General features: G+C 61.3%; 1 protein-coding gene and 1 long non-coding RNA gene across 10 annotated transcripts in view; one reads left to right on the top strand and one right to left on the bottom strand.

The window, feature by feature from the left end:
• Positions 1-15285, top strand: part of RBFOX3 (RNA binding fox-1 homolog 3) — a 447258-nt gene that overhangs the window by 295280 nt on the left and 136693 nt on the right. The window lies entirely within an intron of this gene.
• On the bottom strand, positions 5950-12787 carry LOC144287125 (uncharacterized). Its single transcript, XR_013355021.1, has 3 exons — positions 9014-12787; positions 8808-8854; positions 5950-8415 (listed from the first exon to the last, which is right to left on the bottom strand). It is a non-coding gene; the product is annotated as an uncharacterized LOC144287125 (long non-coding RNA).

The raw sequence follows: 15285 nt of genomic DNA, 5'->3' as shown, positions 1-15285 counted from the left end.
GCCCAGAGCATCTGAAGGGATTCCAGCAGAGCCAGGCCATGCGGGAGGGGCGGCAGGGGTGCAGCAGGATGGCGGAGGAGACCCGGGGGTGCAGAGATGCAGGGTCCTGGCACCAGAGGTGTTGGGGGTGCAGCCCGCAGGTTCTGGAACTGCTCAGACCTGCGTGTGAATTCTACACCAGCCCTCGCGGCCCCCCCCGCCCCGTGTGTGGGCAAGCTTCCTTACCCATTGGGGGCCACAGCCATTCCTCCCCAGCAGGCTGTGGCATGCAGCATGTGCATGCAGATGCTTAGGATAAGCCTGGCAGATAAGACGGTCAAGAAACACTCCCCTCCTTTTTTTTCAATAATATCTTTTTGGAGAACTCGTCCACACCCCACGTAAGCCGCCCACTTTGGGTGCACAGCGCAAGGGTTTTCAGCGTGGGCACAGCTGCACAACCACCACTACCCTCACTTTAGAGCATTTTCATCACCCCAGGGAGAGACCCTGTGCCCATCAACAGTCACCCTCCCCAGACCCACTTCCCCAGACCTGTCTGCCTCGGGCAACCGCTAACCTTTCAGTCTCTGGATTTGCCTGTTCTGGACATTTCACGCCAATGGACTCATAGGCCACGTGGCCTTTGTGTCTGGTTTCTTGCACATAGGACCTTGCCACCCCAAGGTCCATCGAAGATGCAGCAGGTGTCAGAAGCTCCTTCCTTTCATGTCTGAGTAACCTTCCAGGCATGGACAGGCCACATTTTATCCGTTCCTCAGTTGATCATGTTGGGTTGCTTCCAGTGTTTGGTACCATGCATGGTGCCGCTGTGGACACGCGTGTGCTTATTTGAACGTATGTTTTCTTTTCTCTTGGGTCATATGGTAACTATATGTTTAAAGGAAACGTCGGGGCACCTGGGTGGCTCAGTGGGTGAAGTGTCTGCCTTTGGCTCACTCAGGTCATGATCTCAGGGTCCTGGGATGGAGCCCTGTGTCGGGGGCAGGGGAGTGGTCTCTGCTCTGTGGGGAGCCTGCCTCTCTCTCTGCCTCTGTGCTCTTTCTTTCTTGCTGTCTCTCAAATAAATAAATAATCTTTTTTAAACATTAAGAAATAAAGGAAACATCAGCGCTCCTTGTTCTAGGGCCAAGTACCCCAAGGGCTACCCCTTTCCCGGCCACCCCTCACCCTCCCCATCCGTCTTGGCATTTTCTGAATGCACTTTTCACCCCTCACCCAGACTGAGAATGTGTCCTCGGTTACGCAGTATCAATAGATGTGCGGGGCAGGGTCACGGTCTCCTGACAAGAGCAGAAGCCATTCGGTGATGGCTGCTGGGCACCTGCTCGTCCATCCACACCTGCAGACAGCGGGGCACACCCTGCCCGCTGAGATGGCTGGCCTCCGTGGAGAGGGCCTCTGGCTGCCTATTGCTCCATCCCAGCCTCCACTTCAGTGAGCACGTGCCCTGCAGTCGGCACAGAGCAGGGGCTGGGGGGCCACAGAGTCACCGGGAGACAGACGGGGTCCCGCAGCTTGTGGAGGAGTCTGGGGGAGGGGGCAGTTAGTCCACAAGTAAACCAGCCCAAGGGCACTCGTGCTTTACAGAGCAGCTGTGGAGGCCTGGGCCACACTCCGACCTGGTGGACAGGGGCGTCCCTGAGCCCTCGCCGCCCATGAAGTCAGGGGACAGAGCGTGCTGGGCACTGGGGCCGGGGTGGAGGGCCCAGGGCAGGAAGGGGCTGCGCTGGCGACAGGGGCCTGGCAAGGTGGGAGGGAGCCCTGGGAGGAACCTGTAGAGATGGGGAGAGGGCCTGAGACCAAGTAGGGGAGGGGTACAGAGGGAGACAGAAGGAGAGGAAGAGGAACGTGGAGACAGAGGGACACAGAGGGAGAGGGAGAGGGACACAGAGGGAGAGACAGAGGGAGAGGGAGACAAAGGGAGAGGGAGAGATAGAGAAAGAGGGAGAGGGAGATAGAGGTGCAGAGACAGACGTGTAAGGCAGGGGGTGAAGCCGGGGTGTAGGCAGGGTTGTTGGTGCTCACCCTCAGGCTCTGGGTCGAGGAACCAGCCATGTGCACTAGCAAGAGCCCAGGGGAGAGAAGACGTGTGACACGGGTGGGTGGCCGGGGTGCGGAGAGCAGGGGGCTGGGGCCGTGTGTTGGGGGAAGCCCTGACACCTGCCTGTGCAGGGCTGGGGAGTGCGGGGACCTGGGGGCCAGGGGGAGGGACCTGGAGGAGAATCAGGTGTGGCTCCTGGGCTCTGAGCTGAGCAACAGAGTGGATGGCAGAGCCATTTGTCAGGACGGGGACATTTGGGGACCAGCCTGCGTGAGAGTGGAGAGACCCCAAAGCCACACTAATCCCGTGGGTGTTCCCAGGCATCAGCGGGCAGCTCCCTGAGCCCCAGGAGGGGAGAGTCCTGCCCTGCCCCCACCAGGCACAAGAGCCTAACCACCCCCACCCCCACACACCCACCTCCCGCCTCGGGGACTTGACTCAGTCCCCCGAAGGTGAGAGAAGCATGGCGAGGTACGCTAACTGCATGGCAGCCTGGGCTGCGTTCACTCGCTTAACCTCCACGGCCGGCCCAGGAGCACAAGCCATCTCGCATCTTGCAGATGAGGAAACTGAGGCCTGAATGCCGTTGGGTTTCTAGTACCTCCAGGCCAAAGGCAGGGGCGCAGCATGAGAAGGGTTTGTGGGCGGGTAACTGCGCCAGACAGAGGGACGCTGACAGCCGGGACGGGCCGCCAGGGCACCTTCGCTGAGCTCGCTGTGCGTGCAGGGTCAGTGCTTGCCCCGGCCCAGAGGTCCCGCTGACAGCTCACAGTCTCTTCCTGCAGCTGTGGGGGAGCGGGCACTAATCTGGGGCACACCTGCGCTGAGCCACCAGCCACCAGCCCTGGAGGGACGTGCCCACAGGACAGCGGTACGGCCAGTGGGGAGGACAGAAGTGTGGTGGCCGTGAGGCCCTGGTCCCTGCGGGTGGCTTTCCCAGCCGGCTGTAGCAGGGGCAACCCAAACCACAGAGGTGGAGGCTCAGAGAACATTTTGGACTGGAGGCAGCTAGGGAGCCCCGTGCTCCCAGCCCCAGTGGGCCGGGGGGCCTCAGGGTAGGGCAGGGGTCATCGGTCACCTACCTGTTCTCCCAGGGTAGGGGGGTGGTCAATCCTGCCCACTCCCTGGAAGCAGAGCCCCTCAGAACATGGGAGTGCTTCCCATCTCCAGCTGGGTCAGGACTTCCTCTGCTGCCCCTGCTTTTAGGGCCCCTGGTTCATGGCTGCAGGGCTGCAGAAGGGGACACGGGGGCAAGCGGAAGAAGGGAATCCAGCTCATCAGAAGGACAGAGGGCAAGGCAGAGCTGGGGATGGGGTGTGAACCCTGATTTCCTGCAGCCAGGCCACCCCCATGGCCCAGGGAGGGACTCTGCACAGAGACAAGCCAGCCGCCCAGGCCCCAGCTGAGCTGAACCCCCAACTGAGTGCATGTCCCCAACACAGGGCACAGGTGGCCGAGGCTCTGAGGAGAGGCTGGAGGAGGCAGGCTCCTGCTCAGGGGAGGGCCGCAGCAGGGGGCGGTCAGGGGTGAGCCCAGACCTGCAGGCCAGCGCCCACGGAGGGCTCAGCAGAGGCCCACCGGGCTGGGGGAAGATGCTGGTGGCTCTGTCCAGTGAGCGAGGACGTTGCCGGGCGTGCACAGTTGATCGCAGGGCTCAGCTCGGCTCTGTGGGACGTCCCCAGGGACAGGACAACGAGGCCCAGGTGAAGCCTTCCAGCAGACGGGACACGAGGGCCCCACCAGAGGCCACCGGAGGCCAGCCGGCGTTTAACAGCCCACAGCGGTCAGCTTCACTTCCCGAGGGGGTGCTGACACTGGGCTGTTTCTCTTCCCGGGAGCGCTGCCCGCCACACCCCACCTGCTGGGGGGATCCCTAGGCTTCCTTGTCTGGCCTCAGTGCCCTGACTGCCCTCCTGGAGGCTGGTGGGAGGCTGGTGAGGGGCAGGCCTGCCCAGGGGGTGGCTGGGGTGGACTCTGTGCCCTGGTGGGGCTGCGTATGGGGAGCCCTTGAGCCTCCAGGCCCCGGGGTCCCAGGGACCCGGGGTGGGATCACCCCCTTCTCCTGCACCTGACAGCTACACTTCCTAGGATGCCCTGCCCCCTTCTGTGACCTGGGTCCTTACTGTTTTTAATGAGGAAACCGGAGTCCAGAGAGGCTTGGTGATGTGTCCCCAGGGCCCAGCAAAGCAGCCTCGGGTGGAGAGGTGCGGGGAGAGGGGAGAAATTAGGAGAAGCCTTGGGTTGGGAGAGCCATGGCCCCGGCACCCCAGGGATGAAGGCAGGAGGAAGCCCACCCGTGGAGAGGGATGGGGGAGCAGGATGGGGCGGGACCTCAAGGACCCCACCCGGCTTAAAGCTCTTCTGTCGCTGTCTTGAATGTGGCTGTAGTCTTCGAACACAGGGCCACTTTGTCATCCTGCACTTGGCCCCACAAATTAAGTCAGTACTGGGTTTCCGCATCCAGAAAAAAATGAGCCCAAATACCAGCCCCGACATTGTGTTGCATGACCTTGACAAATTACTTAACCTTCATGCCACGTTTCCTTGCTCAAAAAATAAGCTAAAGGTGGCACAGCAAGACCCGGTGCGAGGAGTGCTGGTGATCACTGGGTGGGCGCAGGCCTTCGTCCCCTCGCCTCTGCTTCCGGCTTGGAGGTTTGCCTCCTGCTGCAGGAGTCAAAGTAGCAGGGCTGCCCCAGCACCGTCCTGAGCACACCCCACCCGCGGGGCTCTCCACCTGCATGTCTGGGTGCCCAGGGGGTCGGGGTGCCATGTCCCAGCACAGAGCACCTTCAAAAGACTCTCGGTGGGAAATGGCAACGCTCATCACAGCCCGGGAGGCAGAGGAAGCAGGGGCCAGGATGCAGAGCTGGGGCCACATTAACAATCCAGGAGACAGGCATGGACAGGGCTGGGTGTGGAGAAGGGAGCGGGGCAGCTGGTGTAAGCTCCAGAGGAGGGGCTGGGGAGGAACGGGGAGACTGGGTCTCGGGGGAGCAGAGAGATCGGCCCTGGAGTTTGGGGGCATGTGTGGGGCCCCAAGTGGACAAGTCATCGCATATGGAGATGTGGCTCCGAGCCCGGGGGTTGGGAGGTCTGCAGACTCCCATGTGGGAGTGCTCGGCCTCCCACCAGCTCTCAGAAGCGTGCAGGGGTGGCCCAGGCAGTGCGGATAGGAAAGGGGAGAGCTTTGAAGGCTCCCCTGAAGAACCTCCCGTGTTTGGGGGAACAGAAGCAGGTGAAGAGATGGAGGAGAATACAAGGTGCCAGGAGGGAACCCCGCCAGGGGCCAGGGACACACGGAGGCTCCAAGAGCCTGTGCTCAGGAAACTGCAGTGTCCCCACGAGAGTGGGGATGTGGGAGGGGCAGGGACAGCTTTCCGTTCCCAGAGGGATCAGAGGGACGCGGACGGACAGGAGGGCCATGGTCAGGGGTCGCCTTGCCGGTGCTTCGTGGTCTTATTGTTAAATGCCAGTGACAGTAAAGTGTGTGGCCAACCAGGGGGATGGGCCCTGAGCACCCCCAGAAGGAGGGAGGAGAGGCAGGGAGCTGAGGGCTCCTGTTTTCTCCGTGAAGGGGAGGTGAGGGCACCTGGTGAGTCAGGGGTCAGGTGTTGGAGCAGAGCAGAGACGGTGTCACACGGTCCCCGTGGGTGCCAGGGGAGGGGCCCAGCTGAACGGTGGACAGTGGCCACGGCGGGAGTAGGGCCTCCGTCCTGAGGTGTGGGGGGGTCTCCCCTGCTCTCCCCGCTCTGGAGACAGGTAGGGGGTGGGCAATTAGTTACAAAATGCCTAGTGCATGTGGAGGAGACAGGGTTGGTCAAGGACGGTGTGTTTGGAGGACTGGGTCACATCTGTGGGAGCGTCCAGGCCCATTGTAACAAATCACTACAAACTGGGGGCTTTAGAACAATCGAAGTTTATTCTCTCGTGGTTCCGGAGGCCAGAGATCTGAAATCAGGGTGTCAGCAGGGCCCAGCGATCTCCAGAGGTCAGGGAAGAGCCCGTCCTGGCCTCTTGCAGCCTCGGGTGGCTTCCGGCGAACCACGGCGTGCCTGGACTGCCTCTGCCTTCACATGGCTGTCACCCCCGAGGGAGCCCGTGTGTCTGCACCTCTGTGCAAACCTGCCCTGATGAGGACCCCAGTCAGTGGATTGAGGGCCACCCTCATCCACCAGGACCACATCTTAGCCTGACCGGTCCCGTCTGCAGAGACCCCCGTTTCCAGCTACGGTGACATGCTGACATTCCAGGCGGACACGGGTTTGGGGTGAATGTTATTCGCCCTGGAACAGCATCTAAGGCTGACGAGGAAGGGTGTGGCGGTGGGCAGGGGGCACAGGAGGAAGCTGACACCGTGAGGTGGGAGGTTGGCATCCTCCAGGAGGGGAACGGTGGGGGGCAGATGCTGGCAGAGAGCAGGAGGCAGCACAGTGCAGACAGGCTCACAGGCCGAGGGCGAGGAGGCAGAGGGATGAGAACAGGAGGGCAGGCCGCCGCTGGAGTGTGGCCCGGTGCCCAGGAGGGGAGACGTGGGATGGGTGCCGCCCCACAGTGGGTCCCAGGGAGCAGCTGTCTCCCGTCCTGTGAAGCTGGAGGAGGCCCAGCCTACGAGCTGTGGCGCAGAGCTTGGGGTACGAGCAGCCACACCTGTTGACACCGCAGGCCGGGCCGGGCGCCGTGAGAAGCCAGCCCCGAGCTGGGTGAGGACCAGAGGTCTGTCTTGGAGGAAGGCATTGAACTGGACCTCCCTCTGCGGTCCAGAGGTCAGAGCTCGGACCGTAGGGACATCAGTGGCACGCGGATCCCCGTCATTCCCAGGGAGAGCTTTGTAACAAGGGGGGTCTCTGGGCCTGGGATGGGGTGGGGAGAGGTGCAGGGGGCTAGGAAGCACCGGGGTCAGTGCAGAGACGACGTGGGGTCGGCCAGAGCTGGGCTGGAGGACCCGGGAAACCCCGCTGACCTGAGCGTCCACATGCCACCCTGGTGCAGTATGGGGTGTGAGGCTGGAGGAGAGAGGAGCGGCAAGGCCTGAGACAGAGGGCGCCGTGACGTGTGCAGGGGAAGCCTGCGGCTGGGGCGATGGCGGACGGGACCCTGGAAAGCCCATCAGAACTGAAGCTGGGGCCGCGTGTTTTCTCCTACACGTGGACGTTTCGGCTTCTCCTCCTGGCCTGCCCTCGGCTCCCGGGTCTCCGCGCCCAGACCCTCTCTGGGGGTCCCCGTGGCTCAGCGGCTCGCTCTCCCCGGGGGAATGGTGGCAGCCAGGTTCCAAACGGCCAGGCAGGGGGCCCCTGGCAGCTTCCTGCAAAAGTGACCAGAAAACAGGTGGTCCCAGGGTTGCAGAACCGGACACACCTTGGGGATCGTTCATCCCAACCCCCTCAGCGTGAAGATGAGCCAGAAAGGCCCGTGGCGTGAAGCGACTTGCCAGCCTGGACCCAGAGCTGGGACTGGGGCCTAGATCCCGGGGACACACGGCTCAGACACCGTCAGAGCTGCACCTCAGCCCCACCACTGACCACTGGGACTTAGACCAGAGGCCCAGGGCCTGTCCCCCACAGACGCCAGCCGGAAGTCTCAGAGACCATGGGTTCCTCTGACTGACCAGCTATAAATTCAGGGGTCCCCACGGCCCCGCAGTTCTAGATTCGCCAGGGTGTCTCATAGACTCAGGAAAGCCATATACTTACAATCAGTTTTATTATAAAGCACATACATAGGACGGGATCCCGGAGGGAGCTGGGAGCTTCCATGTCCACCCCCCATGGAACCGGGCATGTCACTGTCCCAGAGCAGAGCATCCGTGGGCTCACCACCCGGGATGCTGCCCCAGCCTCGGTACCCAGACTTCGTTTGAGGGTTTGATTACGTAGACCTAGTGGATGAAATCACTGGCCCCTTGATTGAACTCAGTCTCCATCCCCATCCCCGAGGCTGGTGACCTGCCCCCATCCTGAAGCCACCTCTGGGGACCACCCTTAGCAGGGCAGAGACTCTCCTGTCACAGGAAATCCCGGGGCTGTGAGGCTCTTTGCCAGGACCCCAGCCCAGCAGCACCCCATTTGGGTCAGGCTGGCAGTCCCAGTTACATGAACATAGCCAGACGGTCCCACTCCTGATGATGGCAAAGGATCCCCTCGAGAAAGGCACCCGGAAGGTTCCACTCACTGAACAATCCCACCAAAACAGCACCTGGATGAGACCACGTAGCAGGCCGATGGGAACCAGGGATGGCTGGACAAGGTGCTGGCCAGACCCAGATGGGGAGGACGCTTCCTTCCAGGGAAGAGGGGCAGCCAGCTGTCCAGGTTCCCGCACCAACACGGGGGACACAGGGACCTCCCCAGCTGTCCTCAGGGTTGCTCCTGCTGCCGGATAATGGGCCGTGCCAAACATCGAGATGCAAGTTATCACTTGCTGGAAGGAGCGCGGGGCATCCCACAGAAGCTTGGACCCCACCCCACCTGCTCGCCCCCCGGGGAAGCAGCCCTGTCGGAAAAGCCACTCTGGTGTGAGTCTGTCGCTGCACCAGCTATTTGGGGCAGTGTCTGCCCGACGGGCACACCTCAGTTCCCGCTGTCTGAGCAAGCTAGACGCGGGCCATATGCCTTGAGGACTTGGACCGCGTGGGGCCCTGCTGCCCGCCAGCTCCAGGCCACCTGTCCCAAGCCACCCGCAGCCTCTGGTGCACATGACCTGCCTGGGCTTGGCCGGCTTTCCCCGGCCCCGGGGGCTCTCGGGAAGCAGTTTATAAGCTTACCTGCGAAATCCCAGCCCGGTAAATCTCCGGAATGGGAGCGGATTCACCTAATGGAATTAAAAAGTATAAAATAGCAGTGATCTTGGAAGGGATTCGGGAACTAAGCCCCTTCTGGAAATTGGAGAGTCGCTAACATCAGCCAGGGAGATGCTGGAAATTACAGACCCGCGTGCCCAGAGGTAATGAGGTCAAACCACTCCACATACCTGAAGGGAAGTCGGGCCCTCCATCTCAGCGGAGCCGTCTAAAAAGTTAATCAAGGGGCCGGCATCCCAGCAATCCAGTGGACATAGTCTACCTGGGTCTTCAAAAAGCTCTGACGAGTCCTGCCTGAGAGCCCATCAGGCCAGGGCAACAGGGGGAGGACAGTTGCCCTGGAAGTGAGCCCCTCGTTAGCGAGAGGGGTCCTGGGGCCAGCTGCTCACGGAACGGCCTGGAGACACTTCATCGTGGACCCCCAGCCCCTGCCCAACCCGGGCCAGCTATGGGGAGGAAACCACCATCAAATTCGAGAACTAGGGCAGCCCCAGTGACACAGTGGTTTAGCGCAGCCTTCAGCCCAGGGCGTGATCCTGGAGACCCGGGATCGAGTCCCATGTTGGGCTTCCTGCATGGAGCCTGCTTCTCCCTCTGCCTGTGTCTCTGCCTCTCTCACTCTCTCTGTGTGTCTCTCATGAATAAATAAATAAATAAATAAAATATTTTAAAAATAAATATATAAATAAATAAATAAATTCAGAAACTCAAGTGCAACCTCACAAAATCCAGTTTCCTTGGGAGCATTTCCACAGGCAAAGGGGCAGTGAGGGGTTTTGTTCTTTAGAACTATTTGCCTTCTGCCTTTGAGCCTTTGAAAATTGCCAGGTTGGGATGGCGTCTACCCCCCAAGACCCTCCAAAATGCCCCCCTGGCGCTGGACGGGCACCGTCCCTGCTACAGCAGATGGTCCAGAGTCAGCCCTGGACAGGTGTGGCGTGGGCTGCTCTCTGGGAGGGATCAGTGCTGCTTCTGTGCTTCTGTGTGTCGCCACAAACCTGCCGTCTTCCTGGCTGAGGGTCCCCTGGGGCAGCAGTGACTGCCTGATGGCTGATGCTCTCTCTGCCATTCCCCTGACCCCCTCCTGGGCAGATTCCTGCAAAGGGGCCATGGCCAGGAAGAAACCGCAAGGAGATAGCGGCTCCCGCCATCCTTAGAGATGCCCATAACCCGTGCCCACATGTACTGAGGGTCCAGGAGGAAAGAAGATCCAGGTAGGGTGACCTCGGGCAGGCACATGGGAAAGATGTTCTGCTGGGCTTAAGCTGCGGACCAGAGCACGTGTGCAAGTGTCCTGCGGCGGCAGTAACAAATGACTAACCTGGGCAGGAGGGGGGCCTCAAGCAACAGAAAAGTCTTCTCACATCGTCTGGAGGCCTGAAGTCTATCTTACGGTGCCAACAGGGCTGCACTCCCTCCAAAGACTACAGGGAGGATCCTTCCAGCCTGTCCCAGCTGCTGCTGGTGGCCCCACCTGTTGGTGTCCCAAATCTTCCTCCCTTCCAAGGACACACCTGTCGCCGCATCTCAGGCCCACCCTAAATTAGGATGATCTCATCTCCAGATCTGTAACTTAATCCACCCGCAAGGACCCATTGTCCAAATATGAAGTTGCCCTCCCAGGTTCTGGACTTGGACGTATCTTCATGGAGGACACAGTTCACCCGTCTAGAAGGCGCGTGTGTGCATTTGGGCGACAAGTACTCACCAGGCTCTACTGTGCGCCAGGCACTGTTCTGGGCACTGGGGACTCAGGCCGCAGTTGGCAGTGACCTAGATCTGGAGCTGTGGTTCCAGGTAGGCAGCAGGGGCAGGTGTGGGGGCTCTTAGCATCTTGGTCTGCCATCCAGGTGACTATTACCTGGTCGGCCTAGAAAGGAGGAAAGGACGGTTCGCAGAGTCAGAGCAGCCTTTGGCCTCCAGCCTCTTCTCCTGGCCGCTGCTCGCCCAGCTGCCCACAGGGCAGGGCAGGGTTCTCCAGCTGAGCCTCCGCGACACGTGAACACCTGACCCGGGGAAAGAAGGTGCAGTGTCAGCAGAAAGTCTGTGTGCCTTTCCCGTGTTCCAAACAAATCACATAAATTCAGGATGCTACAGAATTTACAAAGTGCCTGTAAAGTACCAGCCTTCGCTTGGATCGCTCCTTAAAAGTACTGGCCACCTTCCAAGGTGCGGTGCTGGGGGAAAGGAACAGAGAAGAAATGATGGAAATGGTCACCTCTGCTGCGGTTCTCCCTCAGGCCTGAACGTGGCTGGAGACATAAGCCTTGCACAGCCCGGGACGGGCCCAGCGCCCATTTGGGTCAGAGACGGGGCCATCTCACTGGGCTTCTCAGAGCCTGGGGATTCAGGAATGCCTCACGGGCCCTGGGGGTGTTCCCCTGCCTGAGCTGAAGGCCTCAAGCCTGCTCAGCCGAGCGGCGGCAGCCGTCCGGAACAACCGAAGGCAAATTCTTGGCGGGTGGGGGCTGCGGCTGATGCTTACCTGTACCAGCCTTACCTGTCGAACTCATCCGCCCAGCTCGTGCGCTCCGTTAGCAGCCAGACCACCTGAAACAAAGGGAGGAGCACACCGCCAGCACAGGTGCTTCGTGGCCGGGGGTCTAGAAGGCACATCTCCCTGTCGGGGCTACCTCCCCATGCTCGTGGCCGAAGGCAGATGGGTTGGTTTCCCGTCGAGCGCGAAGGAGAAGAGTGATTCTACTAAAGCAGTTGTGGCTTGGCGTCTGTCATCCCTCAGGCAGGGACACCGTCCAGCGCTGTGCAGGAAGGGTGAGCCTGGGCAGGCATCCAGAGCTCTGATGCCACCAGGGTCCAGGGGGTGGGGGTGGGGTCCTCTCCATACCCCTCCCAGTGAGCCCACAGACAGCGCCCACAGCTCTTTCCGCTCCGCCTGCGGTCCACGTCTCAAGAATGAAGCCGTGATTAAGGGGTCCTACCCTCTGAGCAGACAGCAGTGCTGACCTAATTTAGGACCCTAATCAATTTGCCCCCGCGTGATTAATTGAGATCTTCCCATTGATTTTCCTTCAGAGCACAGCCGAGGTGGAATTCAGAGAGAGACGGACGAGGGCTTGTGCGCCCCTGCGGCAGGCGACCGAGACCTCAGAGGGGGCACGGGTCCCCCCCTCGTCTGTGCGTGGGGCCGCCACAGGTGCCCTTTGTGTCTGAGGTCCCACCCGCAGCTCCCTGTGGGAGCTCAGCAGACTCTGAACCTGGAAGCCCACCCCCCCCCCCACCATGGGGGCACTGAGACTCAGATTTACCGCATTCCAGGCCTGGCCTGGCTGTGGCTTCACCACGTAATTTGCAATTCTTAAAAAGCCATGACCCAGGAGGAGCCCTTCCAAAGTGGTTATTTCAGTTAAGAATGCAGCCCCGGGCAGACAAAAGAATTTCAGAGTAACCTGAAGTTTGAGTACTGGGAAGGCCCCGGAATCCCCAGGGATGCTCTGTAAACACGGCAGGTGTTCTTAGCCTTCATCTCCCCCCCTCCTCCCCACCCCTTTCCAGACTCCATCAGAAATCAAGACCCTGCCTCCCAGAAACTAGGAGGGGAAGCCACTCTGGGGACCTCTGCCCAAGGGGAGCGGGGAAGCCTGGCAGGGAGGGGGCTGCAGGCTTTGAGCCCAGCGTGATCCCTTGATGGACGCTACTGTGGGGAGCAGAGAAAACAGAGCAGTTTGAAACCGAATTCCGCCCTCCACCTGCTTGGTGTCTGAGCTGGACTCAAAGCGTGGTCCCATCTCCAGCCGCGTGTCCACACCACCTGCAGCCACAGACGGGCCTCACCGGGGACCTCGTGAGAAAAGTAGCCGCTCAGCTCCCCGACCCCCACCCCACCTGCCGATTCGAGTCTCCGTGTCAGGGAATTCCTGGGAGACCCATGTGCACACCACAGCGTGAGGAGCATGGTCCCGGAGGGCTCTGCGGGGTCTGCTAGGCATCCCCACCCTCACTTTGCTCTCTCCGCTCTTGATGACACCACTGTGCTGGGGCAGGGACTTGGGAGGGAGGAATTCCGTGCGTATTATTTCATGGGCGCTCATGCTTCCTCCTTTGTTTACTCAAACATATTTATGACGTGCTGGCTTTGAACCAGGCCCTGTCTTGACTCTAGAGACACATTAAGTGCCCACAGTAGTGGACAAAACAGCTAAAAGTCTCTCCTGGAGCTTCTGTTGCTCCAGGGGAGAGGGGGATGGACGACCTGCAGAATATACAAATAATCAAGCTGCGTTGTGTCTTCGGGAGGGAAGAGCCTCAGTGGGGATGGAAGGTAGGCCTGTGTGTGGCGGGGGGGGCGGGGGGGGGGTTGGTGGTGAATTGTGATTTTAATCCAGGTGAGAAAATGTATTTGAGCAAAGACCTTGGGGAAGTGGGGTTTGGCTGGGGCAGGGGCAAAGCTGGAGCAGGCGCCAAGGGCCTGGGGTAGAGTGTGCCCGGAGAGCTCCATCCCCCACCAGCAGGAAGACCTGTGCTGCCTGTGGAAGGAGCAGGAGGGTGGTGAGGTCTGGGGGTGGACAGACCAGAGCAGGCGGGGCTAGGGAGGGACTTTGAGGTTGATTCTGGGCGTGAATCTGTGATGCGGACCGAGAATCTCTCTCACATCTGGTTTTCTCTGCTCAGTGGTCACCCTGCTGGCCGTGTCTCCTCCCTGCTTCCCCTCCCCTCCAGCATAGGCCCGAGGGCACCAAGCCTCTCTGGGCGAGGACTGGCCCTTGGGGCAACAGCTTTGCCCTTAGCAGGCCCTGGTCCCTTCGCAGTCAGGGCCTCGGGCCTGGCCACCGCTCTCTGGAGCAGCCCCTGGGCACCTCTGACTCTGTTTAGCACCCACCATGGGGCCACAGGCTTCCTGCCCCGGGGCCCCAGCTGCCAGTGGAAGAGCAGGGCCCTGGGTGGGGGTTCCACAAGGGCGCAGGGCATGTGGGAGCTGAGGCCTCAACCTGCACTAGATCTGTTGTGGGGGGTGCGGGACACCAGGTGCTTTGCCTCCTCTGCCCCCCACCCCCCACCCCGCACTAAGAATCTGAGCTTCAGCAGAGGAGCGGGACCCCCAGGACTGACCCTGGGCATTCAGGCTGGACTGAGGGGCTTGACACCCTGACTCTCACCCCTGCACATCGTGCCTGGCGTGGCAGGTGGATTGGGCCAGGCCTGGATGGGGCTAGGGGCGGTGGGTGCTCTGCAAACATCAATGATACCCAGCAGGGAGAGGTTCGGGGGGTGCTGTGCCGTGCAGAGGGCTCCACCCACCTCATGTCTCCCTGCGGGTGACTGCAGACATCCATCACCCACCTCATACTCCGATGCCTCATCTGCAAAACGGGGATGATGCTCAGACCCACACCCCTCAGGGGCTCCTGGAAGGTGACGTGAGGGCCGACTGGGCAAAGCGCGTGACCGGCCCTGAGTGCAGGGGGCTTGCTGTGGGCGCCGACGTGCAGGTGGGCCAACCAGGTGCGGGAGGTGAAGGTATTTGCTCGGGGCCTTGTGGCCCCATGAGGCAGCACTCACTTCCAAGCACCCCTTTCCCGGTTCTTGCTCGGGAGCACTGTCCAGAGAGCAGGCCTGGCGAGGGCCCTGCTCTGGCCTGGGGTTGACTTTCTGAGGGCGCCCCCCGCCCCCACCCCCAGGGCACGGGCAGGGGCGAGACGGGGCTGTGCATCTGCCTCCCCTGCTCATTTCCCAGCCCCTGACGCTCACAACTCAGCCAAAGGGTTGAGGTCGGGGGTAATCCCACTGGCTCCCCCCACACACACCTCCAGCAGCTACTGGCGAAGCTGGCGGCCTTCTTCCCGCTAATGAGCTCCTCGGAGCTTGCAGCCATCAGCCAAGGCCCTTGTGAGGCGGCCCCCGGGGCTGCTCAGTTTGGAAGGTGTGCTCCCCCCTCCCAAAGCCCGTGGCTACTCAGCGCCTTGCCCCATTGACCCTTGGCCCCAGCCCGGGGCTGCTGCACCTGCAGAGCTGGCAGGCTCAAGGAGGGCCCCAGAAGGCCCAGACCCAGTGCGTGGAGCCGTCAGAGCTGGGTTCCTAACCCGCACCGTTGCCAGAGTGCGCAGATTGTCCGGGCGAGGGGTCGGGTCTCCAGGGGGCACTCCAGCCTGAGTGGTCAGAGCAGCCCCGGGCTCACCGCCGCACCTGGTCCTGGCCTCCCCTCCGCTCCTAGGGAGCACAGGGCCACCAGTCCTGCGCAGGGAGACGCCCAGCACATCCCCGCCCGGCCCCCATTGAGCCCCTCCAGTGGCGGCTGAGCACCCCCCTCCAGGTTGCAAAGCAGCCTCCCCCTTCCTCCATGAATTGCCTCCCAGAGACTTACTTGCAACCTGTCTGCTTCTCAGAAAAACAGGAGAGGCTCTTTCTAGGTGACCGCCCCTCCCCTGCGGATACCTTTCCCACGTGCCTCTGTATGCGGGTCGACCCGGGGGGCTGGGGCCCCAGA

Source organism: Canis aureus, chromosome 16 (genome assembly GCF_053574225.1).
Source record: "Canis aureus isolate CA01 chromosome 16, VMU_Caureus_v.1.0, whole genome shotgun sequence".
Taxonomy (NCBI): Eukaryota; Metazoa; Chordata; class Mammalia; order Carnivora; family Canidae; genus Canis; species Canis aureus.
The sequence above is the reverse complement of the archived record's forward strand: the minus strand, read 5'-3'. Positions and strand labels throughout refer to the sequence as shown.